Raw genomic sequence first — 24,661 nt, 5'->3', positions numbered from 1 at the left:
GGCCACCGAAGTCAAAAGAGGAACACTAGTATTCATTTATTGCCAACTGTATGAGTTGCCCGTAGAAACTGGTTTAAAGAGTTTTGAGAGCCCTTTATATGGAGGCTGAACATGATGTCAGGAATGGGAAAACAGGAAAGAAAAAAGGCCCTCTACTAATTTGGGGGGGAAATAAGGTTAGTTTCAGGAGTGTAAGCTGTGTCGTGTCCTATTCTTCAAAAGAAGAGAAAGATCAGGGTCTCAAAAAGCACAGATTCATAATGTGATACCCGAGCCAGTTGCTTTTGTCTTCCTGAGAGTATGACCAATTCAGGCTACAGCCAGCTCCGAAACATTTCCCTAGCAGGCCCTTAGCCACACAAAGGAGTTTATCACATGGAGGGTGAATTGGTAAAATCCCATGCAGAAACAAGATTTTAAAATCTGGGTGTTGTTTGTCAGATGCATTGGCGTGAAAGAGAAACAACATGAAAATAATCCAAACAGAAAGCTCCTTTGTACTTTTGGAATTTAGCTAAAGTAAAAAAAGAGCTGGTTTTGATGACTTTGCGTTCAGGTTATTTTCACGTTATTTCTCTTTCACGCAAACATCATCTGAAAAACAACCAGCAAATGTGGGGTTTTTTTTCAACTTTCTGTTTGGGTTAACCCCAAACGCTGTCTGAAAAACAACCCACAAATGCAGGTTAAATTTAGTTTGTGCACAGGATTTGTCCTGTATGATAAACTCCAAAGAGAGTTTTACAGCTCACTCCCTGGCTTTTTGAATCTCCTTTCACCAGTTTAGATATTTCTGTCCTGAGGCTCTTCAAATGCCACATTTACACATTTGGGAAAGTATCATGTCAAGAACTACAGTTCATCCTCTGAATGGCTTTTAAAAAAATTCTGCAGTAAGCCTTCAAAGACAGGAAAAGCCAATCAGCCAAACTTTTCTTTTCCAAAGAAGAACACTGCTTAAGTCATCTATGATACCATTGCTTCTATCATCAGTACAGCAATACCCAGAAACAACCCCATCACAAAGGACTCCTGAATCATTGAGTGCTATTAATTAGAAGCTAAAAATAAACATAGGGAGGGGAGGAACATGTTTTTTTAAAAACAATGGCAAAAGCTTAGTGTCCCAGAACATTCCACCTCTGGTGTGCTTTAAAATATATGTAATAAAGGCCAAACAACATTTCTACAGGGTGGAAGAATATTTTATTAGAGAGATTTATTAGAGAGATTATAGCTCTAGACTCTGGCCTTCATAGTCTTATAGAGGTTCTCCTTTTTGCACGGTGATGTGCTAATTTACTTCTGTTTTGGATTCTCTTTCCCCTTCCTTAGATAGATAGGAATTTCCTGCATGGAAACTCCTCTCTCTCTCTCTCTCTCTCTCTCTCTCATATTCAAACTAACCATGTGATTTAGGTCATTCCTCCTTTGGGACTAACTGACATTCTCTCTAAAAGATTTTCAACTGAACTGTTGGTCCTCCATCTTCCCCCTCTCTCAACTTTCTTTGGAAAGATGGTGAGATAAAGATTTCTTTTTTTTACCTGAACTATTGACTAGCTAGATTAGGATATAGCCTTTATGGATATACAGTGCGCCCCCATCATACGCCGGCATGCAATACGCCATGGCGCACACTGAGAGACGTGACGCATGCTCGAGCCCCATTGTTCTCAATGGGGCTCGAGCATGCATGGGATTTGCCTTATGCAGGAAAGTCTGGAACAGATCCCCCTCATAAGGCAAGGGCATGCTGTATAAATTAAAGCCATTAGTAAACTTTTGTTTGAACTATGTACAAGCTACTTGTGTTGTTTTTGGAGTCAGTCTCAGTTCTTTAGGAAGCATAGTTAGACAAAGGCACATTTCTGCTACTCTGCTAATTTAATACTAGACCCTAACAGGCTTGGCTTTGACATTTTTGATATTTAAATATTTTTGTTTCCTTTATAAAGGCTGAAGCTTTAGGAAACTTAAATTACCCTACAACTTCAAGATAAGACATGTCACCCCTGCTGCATTTTGGATTCCTCTTGCCCATTCTGCCAAGTGGCCCTTTATTTCTCTCCTCACATCCTGCCCTGATGACCCCACTATAAATCTGTTTGTCTTTAAAATACCACAAGACTATCCATTGATTTTTATGCTACGGATTTCACATAGCTACCACTCTAGCATTTTCTCTAAAATTAATAATGATTCACTAATACTGTACCTTGACATCATAAGTTGCAGTGACCTCAGATCAGTAGGGAGCCTACAACAATCACACACAACCAAGACACAAATCTATTTAGTTCAGCAGAAGTGATCTGTCTCCCAAGATTATCAAAGTGCATATTAATTTATCTAGCCATTGCATGAAGTGGAAAGTCTGTGTAATCAAGGACTACTAATCCGAGCAAGTAAACAAAAATGTAATAACAACATATTTAAGCTAGATCAGCTCCCCTGCAACAATCTGCATTCATAGTGAGTTATTCTAACGTTCTAATAGAGTCAGACAATCTCTTTATCTTTTTTTTTTTACTATACTGTCCACCCTTCTTATATACGGATTGTTTATACATGGATTCAAGCATCCACGGTTTGCAAATGTTCAAAAAAAGTATACATTTCAAATATCAAACCTTGATTTTCCATTTTTTATAAGGGACACCATTTTGCTATGTCATTATATTTAATGGGACTTGAGCATCCACAGATTTTGTTATCCACGGGGGATCTTGGAACCAAACCCCAGCGGATAACAAGGGTCCACTGTACTGTCTAGCTAAAATGACAATGAATCTCATCTTAATATTGAGGCAAAAAGAATGGTTATTTCCATTATTTTTTAGAACACAGCGGCTGTATAATCCATTTGACCTATTTCACAAGCTCTCTCTTCATTTTATGAAGACCATTACTTCCTCTCCCACAACACTGCAAGAGGTAATGCTGCAAATGAGGGCCAGTGTGGTGTAATGGTTTAAGCATCTGATGAAGAAGCTGGGAAACCAGGGTTTGAATCCCGGCTCAGCCATGGAAACCCACTGGGTGACCTTGGGCAAATCACACTCTCTCAGCCTCAGAGGATGGCAATGGCAAAACCCTCTGAAGAAACTTTCCAAGAAAATCCTATGATAGGGTCTCCATGAGTTTGAAATGACTTGAAGGCATACAGTAACAGCAATGCTGTAAATATAAAGTCCACCTTCACTTCAAATATTCGGGCAACATACACAAAGCACATCACATACTGACAATCAGAGTGGGGAAGGAAGAATATTTGTGCCTGTGTTGTTGTTGTGTGCCTTCAAGTAGTTTCCAACTTATGGTGACCCTATCACAGGGTTCTCTTGGCAAGATTTGTTCAGAGGAGATTTGCCATTCCCTTGCCCTGAGGCTGAGAGCATGCAATTTGCCCAAGGTCACCCAGTGGGTTTTGTGGTGGAGCTAAGAATTGAACCCTGGTCTCCTGAGTTGCAGTCCAACATTCAAACCACGACACCTCCCTTGCTCTCAATTTGTGCCTGTACCCTGATGAAAAGTAAAAAGGTTATCAGTGCCATTTGCATTCCTCCAAAAAGCTCAAGCTGTTCATTTCTCTGCATAAGTATGGCATAGCAAGAGTCTAGAAACCATGCTTTATGAGGAGAGATACAGGGAACTGGGTATGTTTAGCCTGGAGAAGAGACAGTTAAGAAGTGAAATGATAGCCCTGTTTAACTATTTGAGGGGAGTCATATTGATGATGGAGCAAGATTGTTTTCTGCTGCTCCAGAGACTAGGACATGGAGCAATGGATTCAAACTACAGGAAAAGAAATTCTATGATTATGATCAAACCCATATTGCAGCAAATGCACAATTCTAGGTACTCCTAAGAGTTGAATAATTATGTTAGAAGAAAACAGGAAGACTGAGAAATAAATACTCAGCAGATAATATGTAAAACAATCATTTGCAACAACAACAAAAGGCTGCATCAAAATTTATTGCTTTACATAAAACAAAATTAGATACCTCAAGAAATCAACACCGTACTGGCTTAAATAAGTGGACCCACTTTTTAGAAATTTAGACTATTCACTGCTCTGTGCATCACTTTGAGAACGAGGACACTTCCCCAAGCAGAGAAGAATCTGTGGGAACCTAATCTTAGATCTACATGCCTGTAAGGCACAAAATCCTCCATACTAAATAAAAGTTGCAGTTTCCAAATTGTGCACCAGGATCTGCTGACTCACTCTGGCAAGGTAGAGAGCACGTTATTGTTGTTGTTGTTGTTGTTGTTGTGTGCCTTCAAGTCATTTCTGACTTATGGCGACCCTAAGAAGAACCGATCATTGGGTTTTCTGGGCAAGTTTCTTCAGAGGAAAGTTGCCATTTTCATCCTCTGATGCTGAGAGAGTGTAACTTGCCCAATGCCATCCAATGGGTTTACATGGCCAAGCCAGGATTTGAACCTTGGTCTCCCAGTGTCCTAAGCCAACCAAACTTTTAAACCAAAAATGGAATTAAACCATTGCAAGGGTGAAACAAAGTGTGGTGTGATAAAGTCCTACATGCTCAATATTTGAGCACTCTCCATTAACCATCGATACAAGAATGTAATTTTAAAAATATTATGTTGTCTTCCAGAGGCTTGAGACAGATAGAAAATATTAACCTTCCTTTGAACAAGTAGAAAGGAAGATTCCCAATGGTTTACCATCACATAAAACTCTTGTTAACTTAAGGTAAAAAGTGAGTTGCCAATGTTCTCAATAACATATTTCTCATAATTTATTTAGAAGTAGCAAACATGTACTGATCAAAAACATGCAATGTTACCTAAAATGGAAACTGATGTTTAAATACATATAACAGCATAACAAACAGCATCCAGTTCATCTGAAGGCTCTGAATTTGATATTCGATTCTCTTCTCAAATAAGCAGATACACTGAGCTAGGTGTAAAAATCCAAAAGGAAGCCAAGAACATAAGAACTCTCCATTGATAATTTTGACTGTTTTTAAGACCTTGACAGGAGAAAAGACAACCCATTTCCTTGGTCAAATACTACACTACAGCCAAGAGGGATTCAAGGCAGAAGGGCAACAGGTAAGTAAGAAAATCCAAATCAATGGGGAGAGGACTGCAATGGGAAATCATTCAAGCACTTGGAGGCATACAGGCTATGTTGTTGTTGTTAACTGCCCTTTGTTATCAACAACAACAAGTGGTAATCCTGTGAAAGGGACATCTCAAAAAAAAAAAAAAAAAAAAAACCCTGGCCTTTCTGCTCAAGTCCTACAGGACCAGAACCATGTCTTCCCTGATTGAGTCTAATAATCTGGCACTGCCTTTTCTAATTATTCATTTTTCCTCCTCATCATCATCATAATAAATTTATTTCCCACCTCTCCTCAAGACTTGAGGCGAAATACAGCATGTTAAAATACAAACCGCAATTAAAACCACATAAACCCACAGTTATTATTATTTATTATTAACCTTTATTTATGAAGCGCTGTAAATTTACACAGCGCTGTACGCACAATCTTTTTAGTTAGACGATTCCCTGCCCTCGGGCTTACAATCTAAAAAGACATGACACAGAAGGAGAAGGGAGTGGTGGAGGGAAAGGGTAAGAGGTCCAGCAGTTCCTCTCTACCTCCAAGGCCTGGACCAAGGCAGATGGACTGGAGGGAGGGCTTGGCTTCATAATGGATGGTTAATCTTCTTCCAGGGAAAATACATACTCTCAAGTAGGATAATACATATACTTATACAGTACATAGCAATACAGGAAATGGTTTGATAAACAGGCACCAAAAGAACATCAAATAGTAAGTGACAGCAGACTTTGACTACTAGAATGGAGGGCCCAAGTGGGAGGGTGAGGAGAAAGAAGGTCTGATAAGTAAGGAGGGGCCAGTCCATGGAGGGCTTTAAATGTCGACAGCAGGAGCTTATACTGAATGAGGAAAGGGAGGGGAGACCAGTGAAGGGATGCCAACACAGGAGAGATGTGGTCAGAGCGGTGGGTGGAAGTGATAATGCGTGCAGCTGAATGCTGGACAGAAATTAAAGGATGGAGGTGAGAAAGAGGAAGCCCAGCCAGGAGGACGTTACAGTAATCAAGTCGTGAGATCACTAGGGAATGGACCAGGATCTTGGCAGTAGAGGCAGAGAGATATGGTCAGGTTTTGACAGTTAAAATACAATACCACAAAACCATTAAAATATACAGTCTGCCCTTCTTATCGAAGGACTGGCCATTAGTGTATTTATCTATCTGTGGATGGCAAGCCCTCCTTTTTGTTAACGGCAGTGCGCACATGCACACTGCCATTAAAATGAATGGGACTTGAGCATGCACAGATTTTTGTATCGGCCGGAGGGTCCCCCATGAATTCGGAGGTCCAACTGTACTCATGATGTTGCCAAAGTATGACAGCCTCAGTTTAGTAATTCTGTCTTCCAGGGATGACTCTGCCTTCATCTGTCCAAGGAGCCATTTGTTTGTCTTGAACCAGAGGGAATTATATGAAGAGGGTAGGATTGGAAGAAAAGGAACAGGGATCTGGAGTAAATCCTTAAGTGGATGGAACACAACTACTGGGCAGCATCAGTGGTGGTGTTGGGCGATACTGGTAGAGGATCCTTCAGAGACTACAGCAGTGACACCACAACTAACATTTGCTATACTCATTTGCTAGCACTGCACAGACGGAAGCAAAGGAGAAACTCCTTGTGGACCAAGAAAACCCAGAATGAGATCCAGGCTATGCCAAGCAACCCCCCAAAACCCATGCATCTGTAGAAGTAGGCGCAAGTCTACGGCTGCATCTGCACTGCTGATATAATCCAGTTTGGCACAGCTTTAACTGCCATGGCTCAAGGCTATGGAATGCTAGGAAGTGTAGTTTGTTGTGGCACCAGAACTCTCTGACAGAGACAACTCAATGTCTTATTAAAACTAGAATTCCTAGACTTCTGTAGCACTGAGGCTGCATCTGCGTTGCTGAAATAATCCAGTTTGACCCTGCTTTAACTGCCATGGTTCAAGGCTATGGAATTCTGGGAAGTGTAGTTTGTTGTGGCATCAGAGCTCCGCTCCTAGAATTCCATAGCCTTGGAACATGGCGGTTAAAGTGATGCCAAACCAGATTATTTCTGTAGTATGGATGCAACTGAGCCATAGCAGTTAAAGGTCCAAAACACCACAGAAATACAATCCCATTTGAGACTGTTTTAGCTGCCCTGGCTCAATGCTAGGGAATTCTAGGAAATGTAGTTTTGTGAGACATTTAGCCTTCTCTGTCAGAGAGCTCTGGTGCCACAAGAAACTACAATTCCCAGGATTCCATAGCACTGAGCCAGGGCAGTTGAAGCCATCTCAAAGTGGATTACTTCTGCAGTGTGGATGCAGCCTGAGCCATACCAGTTAACTGGAATCAAACTGGATTATTTCTGCAGTGCAAGTGCAGCCTGAGCTAAAGCAGTTAAAGTAGTGTCAAACCAGATTTATTTTGGCAGCCCTTGTGGGGAAAAGAATAGAATGTGGTGGGAAAGTTAGAAAAAGGAGTGAAAAGAAAGTGGAGAAGTAGGGAAAGAAGGAAGGAAGGGAAGAAGGAAGGAAGGAAGGGAAGCAGGAAGGAAGTAGGGAAGGAAAGAAGGAAGAAGGGAGGAAAGGAAGGAAGGAAAGAAAGAAAGGAGGGAGGGAGGGAGAGAAGAAGGGAAAAAGGAAGAAGGGAAGGAAGGAAGGAAAGAAGGAAGAAAGGAAAGAAGAAAGAAAGAAAGAAAGAAAGATGGAAAGACCTTCCTCCCGGAAAGAAGGGAAGGAGGAGGAGGAGAGGACTAAAGAGTGTCCAGCTGAAGAAGTTGTGTCCCAGCAAGTGTCCCCCCTTCTTCCTTATCTGACCTGGCTCTTGGCTGCTGGACTCCTTGGCTTCCCTTTCCCCCACCTGAGGACACCGCCGCCGCCGCCGGCCTCCCTCCTCCTGTTCCTGAGAGTCCGTCCCTTCGGGGCTGAAGGTCCTGCTGGCGCCGTCACCGCCGGAAGCCCCACTCCGGGGGAGGGCGAGGCGCGCGGGGCATGACGGGAATTGTAGTCCACCTGGGGGCGGGGGCAAGGGGACAGTGTGGAAGCCACGCCCACAAGCCGGTTGGTTTCTTACCTAAAGTGAGACGGGAAACCTCCACACTTTACCTCAGGACACACTTTTACTCATTCGTAACTGTTTTTAGGCAGAGGAGCCGTATTTCATTTCTATGAGGGCTATTTAGCCTCGTCCTAAATTTTGTACTCAAACGTCCTACATTTTGAGCACGACCAAGAAGCATAAATTTCTGTTTCTGAGTGTTTTAGCTTTTCTTTAATTTGGTCCCGACGTCCTACATTTTTCTTGAATGTCCTACATTGTGAGCACGACCAAGAAGCGTGAATTTCTATTTCTATTAGTGTTTTAGCGTCCTACATTTTTCCTTGAATGTCCTACTTTTTGAGCACAACCCAGAAGCATGGATTTCTGTTTCTGAGTGTTTTAGCTCTTCATTTGGTCACATCCTGCGTTTTTTCTTGAATGTCCTACATTTTGAGCACGACTAAATCATGAATATAGTATATTTCTGAGTGTTTTAGCTCTTTATTTAGCCACGTTCTACATTTTGAACATGACTAAGAAGCATGAATTTCTATTTCTGAGTTTTCTAGCTCTTTATTTTGTCACGTCCTACATTTTTTGAATGTCCTACATTTCGATCACGACCAAGAAGCATGAGTTTCTAGTTCTATCAGTGGTTTAGCTCTTATTTTGTCACGTCCTACATTTTCTCTTGGACATCCTACATTTTGAGCACACCTAAGAAGCATGAATGTCTATTTCTATTAGTGCTTTTAGATTTTCTTTGGTCATGTCCTACATTTTTCTTGAATGTCTTGTAATGGCCTCAGAGGGAGCGATCAGGCAGACCCAGCAACATCAGGGACTGCCTGAAGGACGAGACTTCTCCCTCCTTTAACTGTCACCTTGTATTTTGTATTGTATTACAATTTTTACTGTACACCGCTATGATCATCGCAGAATAGCGGTCTATAAATAAAACGTATTATTATTATTATCAATTTGTTTTTTCCACAAAACTTTAGCAAAGTTTTCCTGACACAGGGTCAAGGAGACCAGGGGTCCTCCTTTTCCAGGACATGCCCTACATTTCTGTCCAGGATGCATGTCAAAATGTCCTCCATTCAGAGCATGACTGAGAACAGCATGATTTTATATTTGTATGAGTGGTTTTTAGCTTTTCTTTGGTCATGTCCTACATTTTTCTTGCATGCCCGCCATTCTGAGCATGACTGAGAAGTGTGCATTTATATTTCTATGAGTAGTTTTTAGCTTTTATTTGGTCATGCACTACATGACTGTCCTATTTTTTTTAATGTCCTACTTTACTACAGTTTCTTTTTCTTTTTAGGCAGTGGAGCCATTTTTTTAAAAAAGCTGTTATTCTTATGATGTATTCCCCGTCAAACTTTATAGTTTACCTGATACTGGGAGGAGGTGACCAGACATCCTGTCCTCTCTTTCCAGGACATGTCCTCCATTTCAACCTTCTGCTCAGGAGGACTTTCAAAACGTTCTCTATTTTGAGCATGGTTAAGAAGCATGAATTGACACCTCTATAAGTGTCTTTACCTTTTAGTTGATAATGTCCCATATTTTTAAATGTCCTTCATTTTGTGGTGCTTTGTCCTCTTTTTGCAGTCAAGACATTTGGTCCCTCTGCACTGGGATAGTTTTTTCATTGGTGGACTTGTGCCACAATAAATGTGTCGCCGTTTCAAGGTGGTCCTGCTGTTGTGTGCCTTCAAGTAATTTCTGAAGTATGGTGACCCTAAAGGTTTTCTAGGCAAGTTTCTTCAGAGGGGGGTTGCCATGGACATCCTCTGAGGCTGAGAGAGTGTGACTTGCCCAGTGGGTTTCATGGCCAAGCTGGAAATCAAACTTTGGCTCCAGAGTCATGCTCCAATGCTCAAACCAAATCCTAGTACAGTATGTTCAATAACATCCAAATGATACCTCTATGGGTCCAACCAAAATGCACAATTACATGTTGCAAGCTTTCGAAGTCACACTGGCTTCTTCATCAGGCAAACAGGAGAAAAGAAATTGAAGATGTTAGTCATAGCCCTGCATTTTCTGTTTCTGGTCTTGGTGCAGATGGCAGGGAGTGCTATCTCCCTTTGGCCATGTGGTCACTGGTCAGAGTCAAGGAAATTAAATGTCCATTTGCAATTCAAAGAAGATGTTTCCTTGGAATTCAGCATGTCTCCTTCCTTTGTGAAGCCACAGGCTCCTATCTAGGTAGAGGACACTCAATTTCTCAAGAAGTCTTCTTGTTTTGCATCAGGGAAACTTTAGGTGGTGTAGAGGCAAAGCATGCCAATCCATGCCAACATTAGAAAAGAAATTATTTCCATTTCTTGGAGGCTGAAGCCTCAGATGGCAAAGTCCCAGTGCTCTGGCTTTCTCTTCCCCTATGACAGCTAAAATGTGGTATCTTGAAATCCCAAAATTCACTTTGTCCTTCCTCTCTGAGATATACGCGAATAGAATTGCGACAGAGTAATCCTAAATTACTTTATTCAGGGTTTACTGCCTGGCAAGCGAGCTTGTCAGTGCAATCCTATTCATGTCTCCTTACAAACAAACCCTTTTAAGACTTCCCATGGGGTACATCAACAGAAGTACAAACAAAATGTTTAAGTAAGGTGTCTTAACATAGTTGTTAAGAGTCGACATCAGCTTAAGGCAACCATGTGGATTCACATCTTAAAATTAGTTTGTTTACTTTGTATACTCAACTATACATCGACCTCATGTATAAGTCGAGGACAAGTTTTGGGGCCAAATTGGTGGAGTTTGATATGACCTCTGGATAAGTCGAGGGTACATCTAGGGGCATGTAACAAAGGACCTAAAGGACAAAGCAAAGGAAAACAAAGCCAAAGGACTTACAAAATCCTTGCTCATCCTAAAGTTTGGATGGATAAGGAGGAAACTACCACCACCATTTTCCCACCTAGGCATTCAAAAAGGCCAGAAGCAGAGCGTGTAGAGTAGAGGGGGTCAATGCTTCTTGGATTCTCCTGGGACAGGCTAAGCTCTCACCTTTCGTCATTCTGCTCAGAGATAGTTCCTTTTTTGGTAAGTGTTAAAGTACAGCATTAACATTGACCCATGGATAAGTCAACCCAGGTTTTTGGGGGTCAATTTTTGTCTACAATTTCTACACTTATACATAAGTATATACAGTAATTAGGGGGAAAGGGGGTAATTTGAAACAACATGTTTTCCTGCAGTATGGGGAAGCAATCCTTTATACAGTCCGTCCTCGCCTTACGCGGGGGATCCGTTCCGGATCCCTCCGCGTAAGGCGAATTCCGCCTATGCTCGAGCCCCATTGGAAACAATGGGGCTCGTGTGCGGTGGCGTGGCGGCGCGGGCGCGCGCAGGGCACAACAGGCGCACGCACCCATTCAATTGAATGGGACGCACCGCCCCGCGCGCGCGCCGCGGCTTAAGCACATATGCTCAAGGCCGCGTATGGCACGCCCGCGTATGGCACGGGCGCACTGTATTGCATTTTTATTTAAACAGGCCTTTTTAAACCTTGCAGGCTTGGTTTTATTGGGGGATGAGGGGGTGGTTTTAGATTATTATTTTTAACTTTCTATGTTTTAAATTTTATATTTGTATTTTTAAAATATTTTTTACGATTTCAATTGTACGATTTTAATTGTTGTTTTAATGTGTTTTATATATGTTGTTAGCCGCCTTGGGTCCCACTCTGGGGAAAAAGCGGGATAAAAATTAAATACATAAATAAATTTGGCACCTCTCACCTGCTTCAGAGGCAAAGCTTCAACCTGTCAGTCAGCCTTACTTCTAGCACTGTCCTGGTTTTGTCCTGCATCAGCTTTTGGTTCTCCATCCAAGGAATAAACATTGGTGGCGCCAGAGGCTGCAGGATCAAAATGCAGAGGCTTTTCCACTAGCAAGGACTAATGGTCCTTATTAAACTTCTCTATTTTCTTTGAGGAATCTTCAGCACCTTCAAGGTGTTGCAAGGTCCCTTTCCATGCCGATATTCCAGACTAACACGGCTATGACTCTGAATCCTCTTCAAGTCGAAAAGAAACAGATTTTCCCAGCAACAACATATTGATATGAGCTACCCCTCTTATAAGTCAACATTATTTTGGGAGAGAATACCTTGGTTTTCAATGGACAATTGCAATCCCCTAGCTTTACAAAAGGTCTGTTCTTGGTTGAGAAAACAGCTAAAACTGGTTAGTTGATGTGAATCAACACAGCTCCTTCCATCTGTGGACTCTTCATAGGAGTATGTTGACAGGAACCGTTATGATGAGTGCTGGCCATTCAAAGTCCAGTGCTAATAAACTAAAATGATAATAAAAATAAAAACATAACATGGCACCCTCCCTTCTTTCTCACAGGAGGAAACTACTTCACGTAAGGTGATGGCTGCTTCATGTACATTTTCTTTTTTTAAAAAATCCTGCTGTTTTGCTTGAGAACTAACAGAAGGTGGACTATGGGAGCAATGAAAATTCAGGACCTTTCACTCCAGGAAAAAGTCAATAAGTAACCCGCTGCTGTTTGCAAAATTAGGAGCCAGCAGTCAGGCAAACTGTTTGACCTCGGTCATGCAGAAGAGAATGCTCTTGACTCATACAGTAGTGCAGCAGGTTATGCACAGAGAGGCCGAATGCACAAAGCTGTGGGATGACTTTTGCAATTGTGTCTGTGGGGAAAATAATATCCCTTAAATGACAGAGGGAGAAGTACAGTTGAACCGTGATGCCTTAGAGGGCATGGATTGATTGAGAAATTGCTAGAATTGAGTTTTCATGGGCCAACGCCTACTTCATGTGTCATATAAATGAAACCAATTGAGAAGATGGTAGAATTGTAATATATAGAATTTGAGAGAGAGAGAGAATAGTATAGTATATAATGCTATATAATTTTTTGGCAAAAGTTGACTTTGACTTATGATCCTATGAGTGAGAGAAAGAGCCAGCATGGTGTAGTGGTTTGAGCACTGGACCACAACTCTAGGGACCAGAGTTCAAATCCTGTTCAGACATGGAAACTTAGTGGGCAACTTCGCAAATCCTACGTTCTCATCCTGAGAGGAAGGTAAAGGTAACCCTTTCTGAACAAATAAGTTGGAAATGACCTGAAGGAACACAACAATAGCAACAAATGAAAGCGAGAATCCTCCAAGAGCCCCAGTCATCAACTTGCAAATTGAGGACTGAGTTGTCCAGAGTATAGGTTACATCAGGACAAACAGATGTTATGGCTCAACTATTTATTTCAGAGTGAACCATAATGTCTCTGATTGACACAACCAAAGGGTTTGTAATCTCAAGAGCCCAGGCTGATTTTCTTCTGCAATACTTTGCTGTGTTCTGTTATCCAGTGTATATTATACAATATGATCCCTAGTCCTTTTTCCTTTTCTGAACCCAGCTTAGATGTTTGGCATTTCTGACTCTTATGTGGTAGAAGTCTTTTTTCTAAAATCTCGATCATCGCTTTGCATGTGTGGGAGATCAATGCAGTAGTTGGATGGTTACTACAATCCCTGGCATCACCTTTGTTGTGGACTGGAATATATATTGAAGGATGCCAATCTGTTTGCTATTGTTTGGTTTTCCATATTTGTTGGTAAATTGTTGTTAGAATATGAATGGTTTCTGTCATTATAGCTTGAAATAACTGTATTATATACCATCTATTCTTGATGTTTTGGGTCTGGAAACCATGCCCTATGAGGATCGCCTTAGGGAGCTGGGGATGTTTAGTCTGGAGAAGAGAAGGTTAAGAGGTGATATGATAGCCCTGTTTAAACATTTGAAGGGATGTCACATTGAGGAGGGAGCAAGCTTGTTTTTTGCTGCTCCAGAGACTAGGACCCGGAGCAATGGACGCAAGCTCCAGGAAAAGAGATCCCACCTCAACATTAGGAGGAACTTCCTGACAGTAAGGGCTGTTCGACCGTGGAGCAAACTCTTTCCTCGAAGTGTGGTGGGGTTTCCTTCCTTAGAGGTCTTTAAACAGAGGTTGGATGGCCATCTGTCCGGGATGCTTTGACTGAGAGTTCCTGCATGGCAGGGGTTGTACTGGATGGCCGTTGCGGTCTCTTCCAACTCTATGATTCTATGAGAACCTTTTCTACTTCACATTTAAAAATGGTAGGTTCCTCTTCATATAGTTCTTCCCTGAAGAAATCTGTCATCTTTTCATCTTTTTTATATAGTTTCTCAGTGTATTGGTTCTTCAGTCTTTTTTACTTTTGTCTTGATCATATAATCTGTTCCCATTTGTCTCATATAGCATCCTTGCTCTTTTGTTTAATTTGCTTTTATTTCTCAGATTTTGTGGAAGAGAGCTCTTTTCCTACCTTTTTCTTGTCTTCTTCTATTTCTTTGCAGTGATTATTAGAATAGCTCATTTTGTCCTTGTCACTGTAGTTGTGTTCAGAATTCTGACCCTGTTCCTGGCACCTTTTACTTTTGCTTTTTAAGTGTTTCATCTGTCATCCAATGAGGCTTTTCTTTCGTTTTTGATGCAGATAGCTAAGCAGGGACAGTCCTGGTTAGTACTTAGATGACAGATTGCGAATGAATACAAGGTGCTGTAGGTTATATTTCACAGGAAGAAACTGGGGGAAAAATACTTCCCTAAGGAAACCCTATGAAAGTCATGAGGTTACCATAAGTCGACAGGTGACTTGAAGGCACATACACACACAGTGTCTTTTGGCATTCTTCTCTGACAGTATCCCTGTTTTCATATCAGTGTTCTTCTGCTCCTCTGTTCGTTGAGTTTAGTAGTCCAAAATGCTGCTTTACATGGTCTTTAAATTCAATAGGAATGTTTTTCAGGTTGTACTTTGGCACAATTATTGATTTAGTGTACTTCTTTAGTATTCTAAAGACTATTAACAGTTCATTGTCTGTGACACAATCTGCTACTGGTCTTGCTTTTGCAGAAACTTGCTTTTGCATCTGCTTCCAATTATGTAGTCTGTTTGGTTTCTATATTGGATATCTGGTTGTATACTGTATACAGTTGTTTCTTTGGTTACCTCAAGCATGTGTTCACAATGAACAAACTGTTGTCCTTGCAAAATTCAGTAAGTCCTTTTCCTGCTGGTTTATTAGCTTATCATGGAGTTCAGAAGTGAAGCTTTCCAGTGATTTAATTCTCTTTTTGTTTCAGTGCCGTGTTACAGAGATCTGTTGTTGCTTCCTCTGCTGCTTCTACATTTTCATTTAAAGTTGGTATTTTCCCCTTCCAAAGGTTGAAGAACCTTTTCTCAGTGTTGTTGCATTTCAGATCTCATTTGTTGTAAAGGCTTTAGCTGAGGCATCTAATCTCACATTTTTATTGTTTTTCATATCTTTCCTGGAGGCAGGAGCCATTATGATAGGCTCAAGACTGTTCTCTCTTCTTATGCACCCAAGGGGTGAAATAGGAGTTTATACCATTTATGAAAAATGTGGTCTGGGGTCCTTTTCATCCCTTTGCATTGATGTTTGTGTGAATCTACTGACATCTGCTTTGGGAATGCTTTCATTTAAAATTGTCAGAAAGTTTTTCCAGCAGTCAGTTTAGGCAGCAGCTATGCGAGCAGCAATCCATCCGAATATATTCAGATATCGATTTACTAAATTCACATTAATTTAGTAGCTCTACTCTTCTTCATCAAGGGAACAATCATATATGAGTAAGGTATAATGCCCAATAATTCAAATATAAGTCCATTTAAAGAAGATATAAAGTCCATGCAGTTTTTGATTTAGGTTTTACAGAACCACGAAGTCTGAAGATCCTTTCATAGGATTGTTCCCTTGATGTTATTTGTTTAAAGTTTAGGGATGGAATGCCTTACATTATGCTTGACTTCAAAAAAAGTTTGCTGTATGATTATTGTTTAGATGGCTTACATGGTTGTATTATTCCGCTGGATGGTTTAAATTGTATTATGGGAGTAAACATGCCATTTATGAGTTTAGTAAATTTTTGCATTATTGTTAAATAAAGGTTTATAAGTACTAGACTTTCCCTGTTAATCTTTTTGTCGTATGGTTTAGAGACCTGTGTGTAACAGTAGAGAGACAGTATGGTGTAGTGGTTTGACTGTTGGACTAGGACCAGGATTAGAATCACAGCTCAGCCATGAAAACCCACTGGGTGACCTTGGGCAAATCACACTCTCTTAGCCTTAGAGGATGGCAATAAATGCCTTAGGATTGCCATAAGTCAAGAACAACTTGAAGGCACACAACATACCATATATTTCCCTTTTGACTGTCAGGAATTGCAGTTTAACAACATCCCAGTTTCCAGTCCTGCATTACGGAGACCTACCTCTCAGTTTGAGAACTGCTGTCCTATGCAGTCTTTCTATTTACAGAAAACTCTGCAACAGTCCTGTACAACTTTCATTGTGTTGATATTTCTTAACAAGTGTGCTGGCAGCATCCAGAAGGTGGCTCTGTTAAATCAAGAAACTGTAATACCTTCTGGTATCATTCAGGGCTACAATAAAGAAAGAGAACCATTTAATTGAAAAAGTACCACTCAATCCTACATGGCAGAGTGCATCAGATACCTTAGGCAGCAGATTTTGGTGATCATGAAAGGGCAGCAGTTTGGTTAGTTATTTGGTTTGTTATTACTGTGTTTTTAGGACTGAGGATGGGAAGATATGCTTGTGGGATTTTCTGCCTCATATGCCAAAATAAACTTGGCAGGTTAATAACTATGTACCTTGACCTGTGTGAGTGGCACAATTTGCTTGCTCTGCCTCCGAGAGAAAGATTCTTTAAGCTATCAATGCTGCCAAAGATGGGAAGTAAAGGAACATGACAAAATAAACTTATTTCAGAGCTTGGAGAGGTTGCTTTTCTGGCTGAATCCACCAGTCTGTATGGTCACTGGCCCTGCTGGCAGAGGGTTTCCAGGAAACAGAGTGCAAAAATTTTACTTTTCTGCTGACCTATGCAAGGGCTGTAGGTTACAGATGCTGTTGTTGCATCCTTCAAGTCGTTTCCAAATTATGGCAACCCTAAGGCAAATGTATCATGGGGTTTTCTTGTCATCCTCTGAGGCTGAGAGAGTGTGACTTGCTCAAGGTCACTGGGTGGATTTATATGGCCGATCCATGATTTGAACACTGGTCTCCAGAATCCTAGTCCAATGCTCAAACCACTACACCACAGTGGCTCTTTAGGCTACAGATAGGACCACTCCAATAGGGTCAGATTCCATGTGTGGGTCCACATCAGAATCTGGAATGATATTTTTAAAAATTAACAATTACAATTATAGTTTTACCATTTCCCCAAAGTTATCAATATAGATACATTGGATGGCATCCTATTAAGTAGTATGCAGAGGGGTCCTGTAGTACCTTTGAGATTAATTGAAAGAAAGAAACTGATAGCACGAGCTTTCATAGATTTGAGCCTACTTCCTCAGATGCATGGAATGGAGGGTCATTAAAACTGATCTTGTCGCCACATCTCCATACCCACAAATTTTGTGGGATATTCTTCTTTTGTTATTATTTTTTAAACATTTTATTAGAAATAAAAAACCATACAAAAAACAAACACGTATACATACATTCGTACAACTACAAACTACAAGCATACAAACCTGGTACATACAAAAAAGCTTGGTTATACTAAAATATTATGCTTATTTACCTTCTGGGATAATATCCTATACCTCTTAATCTTTTGAGTACTTAGTTCCCTATCTATAATAATTATTTATTCAATCCCTTATTTCACATAATCCTCTTTAATATATACTATCATTCTCAGAGACAATTAATGATCTAATCAAAAACTGTAATATACTGTCCAGAAATGCAAAAACTAAACTTTTATTAAGTACTACATCTGAATCCTCTTTTTAAGTCCTTTAATCTTCCTATTATTCCAGTTTTAGTGATATTTTCTCTCTAATTTTACCCTTAGCCAATCTTTTTCCACCTGTTCCGTCGTTTTGTCTCTCATAAGAGCTGTGAGCATGTCCAATTCCATAGCTTCTTGTAATTTTTTAAACCAATCCTCCTCAGTTGGTATTTCATTTTTCCATAATTTTGCATATATTATCCTTGCGGAGGTAATCATACAACATCAGTCTCCTATATTTCTTTTCTGTTTCTTCACTTATGACTGACGTCACATTTAATAAAAATAAAAGCGGATGAAAGGGAATTTTTGCTTGCAAGATTTCAGATATTATAGAATGAATTCTTTCCCAGTATTTTTCTGCCTCTTTACACTTCCACCAATTTGGTAAAAGTTCACGTTTGGCTTATGACATTTCCAACATTCAGCAGTTCCTTTTTTGTATATTAAGTTCAATTTATTCGGGGATATGTGCCAATGGTAAAACATTTTGAAAAAGTTTTCTTTATAGCTCTGGCACAACGTGAATTTATTCAAATTATGACAAGTTTTTTCCCATTTATCTAAATCAATAACTTCACCGACTTCTTGAGACCATTTCTCCATCGTATATTTAATTGCTTCTTGGTCAAGTTCTCTATTGTTAAGTACCTTATAATATTTTGAGATATGCCTTCCTTTTTCATCAAACAAAATTTCATCTATTTCTGTTTCCTCTAGGTTAATGCCAAAGTTTTTACTGTCAGCTTTAAAGCGTTCCAAAAGTTGTTTTTAAGAAAACCAGTCGCTTATCTTTTTCTCTGAATTCAATTGTTCTATTGATTTAAAGTTGCCTTTCGTATTTAGTAGCCTCTTGTATGTCTGCCATTGTTTGTCACTATTTTGTTTTGTTCTCATAAAAAAAAAGCCTTTTGTGGAGACAACCACAGAGGTAATTTGCTGTAAAATTGATCTTTTATTTTCAACCAGGAGGTTAGTAGAGCATTTCTAATAAAGTGATGTGAAAAGTCTTTATTGTCTTTAAGCTTGCTGTACCAAAGAAAAGCATGGAAACCAAATTTGGCTTTACACTTTCTAATTATAATATACTGTCATTCTCCAATTTAGCCCATTCCTCTATCCAGCACAGACAAGCTGCGAAGTAGTAACATTTCAAATTTGGTAAGGCACAGCCTCCTCGCACCATTGTGTCAGTCAGTATTTTCCAGCTGATTCTCGCCCTTTTTCCATTCCATAAAAATCTGGCTATTTCTTTTTGCGAAGTTTCTAAATATTTTAAATGAGAGATAATAGGAAGATTTTGAAATAGAAACAAAAATCTAGGTAAAATGCTCATCTTAATTGTAGCAACTTTACCTAAGAAGGAGAGATGCTATTTAGACCAGGTCTCTAGATCTTTTTAAACTTCTTTCGCCACGAAATCATAATTGTTATGGAATAGATCTATATTTCTTTTCATTAGATAGATCCCCAGATATTTAACCCTTTTCCCTAATTTGTAGCCAGATCTTTCTTTAAGATCCCGTTCTTCTTGAGATGTTAAGTTTTTAGATATTATCGAAGTTTTTTCTTGGTTTACTTTCAGACCTGATACTGTTCCATATTCTTGTAGAGTTTTCTTAAAATGTTCTATATTCAATGCAGGGTCTTCTAAATAAAAGATGAAATCATCAGCAAAGGCTCTTAATTTGAAGCAATGTCTTTAATTTTAATTCCCCCTATTAAATGGTTCAAATTTTCTAAATTGGGTTTCAAAAATTTATAGTAACCAAACTGCACAGATCAGAATTAATAGAGAGAAAACAAATAAAATTAAAATGAAGAACAAAGAGGATTTTTACCGGGTAGGCAAATTAGAGAAAACACAAGATTAATAATTGATATAATTGAATATTATGAGAAACATAACGAAAAAAAGATGGGTTTACTCTTCTTAGACTTTGAAAAGGTTTTCGATTCAGTTAATTGGGATTTTTTATTGGCAGTACTAAGGAGAATTGAAATTGGTTCAAATTTTCTAAAATTAAAATTGTCTAAATTTCTTGAAGAGGACCAGCCCTCCCTTCAGCCACCATCTGGAAGGGGAGAGAGAGGCAGGCGAGCTCCAACTGTCTGCCTGGAAGAAGCAGAGTCCTCCCTCCAGTCCATCTGCCTTGCCTGGAAGAAGACAAGCCCTCCCTTCAGCCACCATCTTGAAGGGGAGAGAGGGGCAGGCGAGGTCCAACCGCCTTGCCTGGAAGAAGTCAAGCCCTCCCTTCAGCCACCATCTTGAAGGGAGAGAGAGGGGCAGGCGAGGTCCAACCGCCTTGCCTGGAAGAAGTCAAGCCCTCCCTTCAGCCACCATCTTGAAGGGAGAGAGAGGGGCAGGCGAGGTCCAACCGCCTGGCCTGGAAGAAGTCAAGCCCTCCCTTCAGCCACCATCTTGAAGGGAGAGAGAGGGGCAGGCGAGGTCCAACCGCCTTGCCTGGAAGAAGTCAAGCCCTCCCTTCAGCCACCATCTTGAAGGGAGAGAGAGGGGCAGGCGAGGTCCAACCGCCTTGCCTGGAAGAAGACAAGCCCTCCCTTCAGCCACCATCTTGAAGGGGAGAGAGGGGCAGGCGAGGTCCAACCGCCTTGCCTGGAAGAAGTCAAGCCCTCCCTTCAGCCACCATCTTGAAGGGAGAGAGGGGGGCAGGCGAGGTCCAACCGCCTGGCCTGGAAGAAGACAAGCCCTCCCTTCAGCCACCATCTTGAAGGGAGAGAGAGGGGCAGGCGAGGTCCAACAGCCTTGCCTGGAAGAAGTCAAGCCCTCCCTTCAGCCACCATCTTGAAGGGAGAGAGAGGGGCAGGCGAGGTCCAACCGCCTTGCCTGGAAGAAGTCAAGCCCTCCCTTCAGCCACCATCTTGAAGGGAGAGAGAGGGGCAGGCGAGGTCCAACCGCCTTGCCTGGAAGAAGACAAGCCCTCCCTTCAGCCACCATCTTGAAGGGGAGAGAGGGGCAGGCGAGGTCCAACCGCCTTGCCTGGAAGAAGACAAGCCCTCCCTTCAGCCACCATCTTGAAGGGAGAGAGAGGGGCAGGCGAGGTCCAACCGCCTTGCCTGGAAGAAGACAAGCCCTCCCTTCAGCCACCATCTTGAAGGGAGAGAGAGGGGCAGGCGAGGTCCAACCGCCTTGCCTGGAAGAAGACAAGCCCTCCCTTCAGCCACCATCTTGAAGGGGAGAGAGGGGCAGGAGAGGTCCAACCGCCTTGCCTGGAAGAAGACAAGCCCTCCCTTCAGCCACCATCTTGAAGGGGAGAGAGGGGCAGGCGAGGTCCAACCGCCTTGCCTGGAAGAAGTCAAGCCCTCCCTTCAGCCACCATCTTGAAGGGAGAGAGAGGGGCAGGCGAGGTCCAACCGCCTGGCCTGGAAGAAGTCAAGCCCTCCCTTCAGCCACCATCTTGAAGGGAGAGAGAGGGGCAGGCGAGGTCCAACCGCCTTGCCTGGAAGAAGTCAAGCCCTCCCTTCAGCCACCATCTTGAAGGGAGAGAGAGGGGCAGGCGAGGTCCAACCGCCTTGCCTGGAAGAAGACAAGCCCTCCCTTCAGCCACCATCTTGAAGGGGAGAGAGGGGCAGGCGAGGTCCAACCGCCTTGCCTGGAAGAAGACAAGCCCTCCCTTCAGCCACCATCTTGAAGGGAGAGAGAGGGGCAGGCGAGGTCCAACCGCCTTGCCTGGAAGAAGACAAGCCCTCCCTTCAGCCACCATCTTGAAGGGAGAGAGAGGGGCAGGCGAGGTCCAACCGCCTTGCCTGGAAGAAGACAAGCCCTCCCTTCAGCCACCATCTTGAAGGGGAGAGAGGGGCAGGAGAGGTCCAACCGCCTTGCCTGGAAGAAGACAAGCCCTCCCTTCAGCCACCATCTTGAAGGGGAGAGAGGGGCAGGCGAGGTCCAACAGCCTTGCCTGGAAGAAGACAAGCCCTCCCTTCAGCCACCATCTTGAAGGGAGAGAGAGGGGCAGGCGAGGTCCAATAGCCTTGCCTGGAAGAAGACAAGCCCTCCCTTCAGCCACCATCTTGAAGGGGAGAGAGGGGCAGGCGAGGTCCAACCGCCTTGCCTGGAAGAAGACAAGCCCTCCCTTCAGCCACCATCTTGAAGGGAGAGAGAGGGGCAGGCGAGGTCCAACAGCCTTGCCTGGAAGAAGACAAGCCCTCCCTTCAGCCACCATCTTGAAGGGGAGAGAGGGGCAGGCGAGGTCCAACCGCCTTGCCTGGAAGAAGTCAAGCCCTCCCTTCAGCCACCATCTTGAAGGGAGAGAGAGGGGCAGGCGAGGTCCAACCGCCTTGCCTGGAAGAAGACAAGCCCTCCCTTCAGCCACCATCTTGAAGGGAGAAAGAGGGGCAGGTGAGGTCCAACCGCCTTGCCTGGAAGAAGACAAGCCCTCCCTTCAGCCACCATCTTGAAGGGAGAGAGAGGGGCAGGCGAGGTCCAACCGCCTTGCCTGGAAGAAGACAAGCCCTCCCTTCAGCCACCATCTTGAAGGGAGAGAGAGGGGCAGGCGAGGTCCAACCGCCTTGCCTGGAAGAAGACAAGCCCTCCCTTCAGCCACCATCTTGAAGGGAGAGAGAGGGGCAGGTGAGGTCCAACAGCCTTGCCTGGAAGAAGACAAGCCCTCCCTTCAGCCACCATCTTGAAGGGGAGAGAGGGGCAGGCGAGGTCCAACCGCCTTGCCTGGAAGAAGTCAAGCCCTCCCTTCAGCCACCATCTTGAAGGGAGAGAGAGGGGCAGGCGAGGTCCAACCGCCTTGCCTGGAAGAAGACAAGCCCTCCCTTCAGCCACCATCTTGAAGGGGAGAGAGGCAGGCTAGGTCCACCAGTCCTGCCTGGAAGAAGCAGAGTCCTCCCTCCGGTCCATCTGCCTTGGTCCAGGCCTCAGAGGGAGAGAAGAATGCTGGACCTGATCCCCTCCCCCTTCACCATTCCCTTCTCCTTTTGTGTCGTGTCTTTTAGATTGTAAGCCTGCGGGCAGGGAACTGTCTGGTTAAAAATAATAATAAATGTAAGCCGCCCTGAGAGCCATTAGGGCTGAAGGGCAGGATATAAATACCTAAATAAAAAAAATAATAATAATTGAATATTATGAGAAACATAACAAAAAAAAAGATGGGTTTACTCTTTTTAGACTTTGAAAAAGCTTTCAATTCAGTTAATTGGGATTTTTTATTGGCAATACGAAGGAGAATTGAAATTGGTTCAAATTTTCTAAATTGGGTTTCAAAAATTTATAGTAACCAAACTGCACAGATCAGAATTAATAGAGAGAAAACAAATAAAATTAAAATTAAAAGGGGTACACGACAGGGCTGTCCTCTTTCTCCCCTTTTGTTTCTGTTAACAATAGAATTATTAATTAAACAAATCAGAGAGAAACCAGATATTCAGGGTGTCAAATTAAGGAACTCTAAAATTAAAATCAGAGCCTTTGCAGACGATGTGGCCATTATTATTGAAGATCCGCTAAACAATGCTGCAAAAGTGATAGAGATTATTGAAGAATTTGGCAGATTATCAGGCTGTGCATTAAATAAGAATAAATCGAATATATTGACAAAAAACATTAACAAGGAGGAAGAAACTATCTTGGGTAAATTAACGGGAATCAATATGGTAAACAAAGTCAAATACCTAGGAATAAACATCACAAAGAAATCTAACGAACTGTTCGAAAACAATTACACAAAAGTTTGGAAAGAGATAAAAAAAGATTTGATCAAGTGGGACAAACTAAACATCTCTTTATTAGGTAGAATAGCGACGATTAAAATGAATATCCTGACAAGAATGCTCTATCTCTTTCAAACACTTCCTATATTGTATCAAGGAAAATTTTTAGAAATTGGAACAAAGATATTTCGGATTTTATTTGGAGGGGGAGGAAACCAAGAATCAAATTTAAAAACTTACAAGACAGTAACGAAAGAGGGGGATTAGGCTTACCCTCTTTGCAATTATACTATGAAGCATGTAGTCTGGTTTGGGTAAAGGAATGGATAACTCTGGAAAACAAAACACTGTTAGACGTGGAGGGAGATGATTTGAATGCGGGATGGCATAATTATCTGGTGTATGGAAATAATTCCCAAAACAAAATCTTTATAAATCATGCACTTAGACGCCCCCTTTTCGAGATCTGGAAGAAATATAAGAGGTATATCTTACCAAAAATTTGTGGATGGGTCTCCCCACATGAAGCTATTTGTAGAAAAGAGTCCAGTTCAGGAACCAACTGGCTTAAATATGAGGATCTCTGGGCCAAAGCAGGAGGTAAAACAATCTTAAAAACAAAAGACTTAATTAAAGAAAGAGAGGGATCAAGTATTAACTGGTTTACATATAGGCAAATCTACGAGAGATTCAAGATGGATGAGAAAACATATGGGTTCGAATTGGACATTAAAAAAGTAGAACTGAGTAAAATTCTGTACCTGGATAATGTTAAGCTAATTGGGAAAATCTATGCATTATTATTGTCTTTAGATATGGAGGAGGAAACGATCGAAGACCAAATGATAAAGTGGGCCACATGTGTTGGCCATCCAATCATGCTACACCAGTGAGAAAAGGCTTGGAAAGATATAAAGAAGCTAACCTTCTCTCAAAACATTAGAGAAAACTTTTTTTAAATGGTGTATTTTTGGTACTTGT

At 41.8% G+C, this 24,661-nt stretch overlaps 1 protein-coding gene across 1 annotated transcript in view; it reads right to left on the bottom strand.

The window, feature by feature from the left end:
- Positions 1–8,006, bottom strand: part of PHACTR4 (phosphatase and actin regulator 4) — a 144,495-nt gene extending 136,489 nt beyond the window's left edge. Inside the window, exon 1 of the mRNA XM_089479291.1 lies at positions 7,898–8,006. The gene's annotated coding sequence lies outside the window, so the exon portion shown is untranslated. The remainder of the gene's footprint in view (positions 1–7,897) is intronic.
- Between the last annotated feature and the right edge of the window lie 16,655 nt (positions 8,007–24,661).

The sequence above is a fragment of the Sceloporus occidentalis genome, unplaced genomic scaffold (assembly GCF_023333645.1).
Source record: "Sceloporus occidentalis isolate IW3139 unplaced genomic scaffold, rSceOcc1.0.p SCAF_13, whole genome shotgun sequence".
NCBI classification, from domain to species: domain Eukaryota; kingdom Metazoa; phylum Chordata; class Lepidosauria; order Squamata; family Phrynosomatidae; genus Sceloporus; species Sceloporus occidentalis.
The sequence above is the reverse complement of the archived record's forward strand: the minus strand, read 5'-3'. Positions and strand labels throughout refer to the sequence as shown.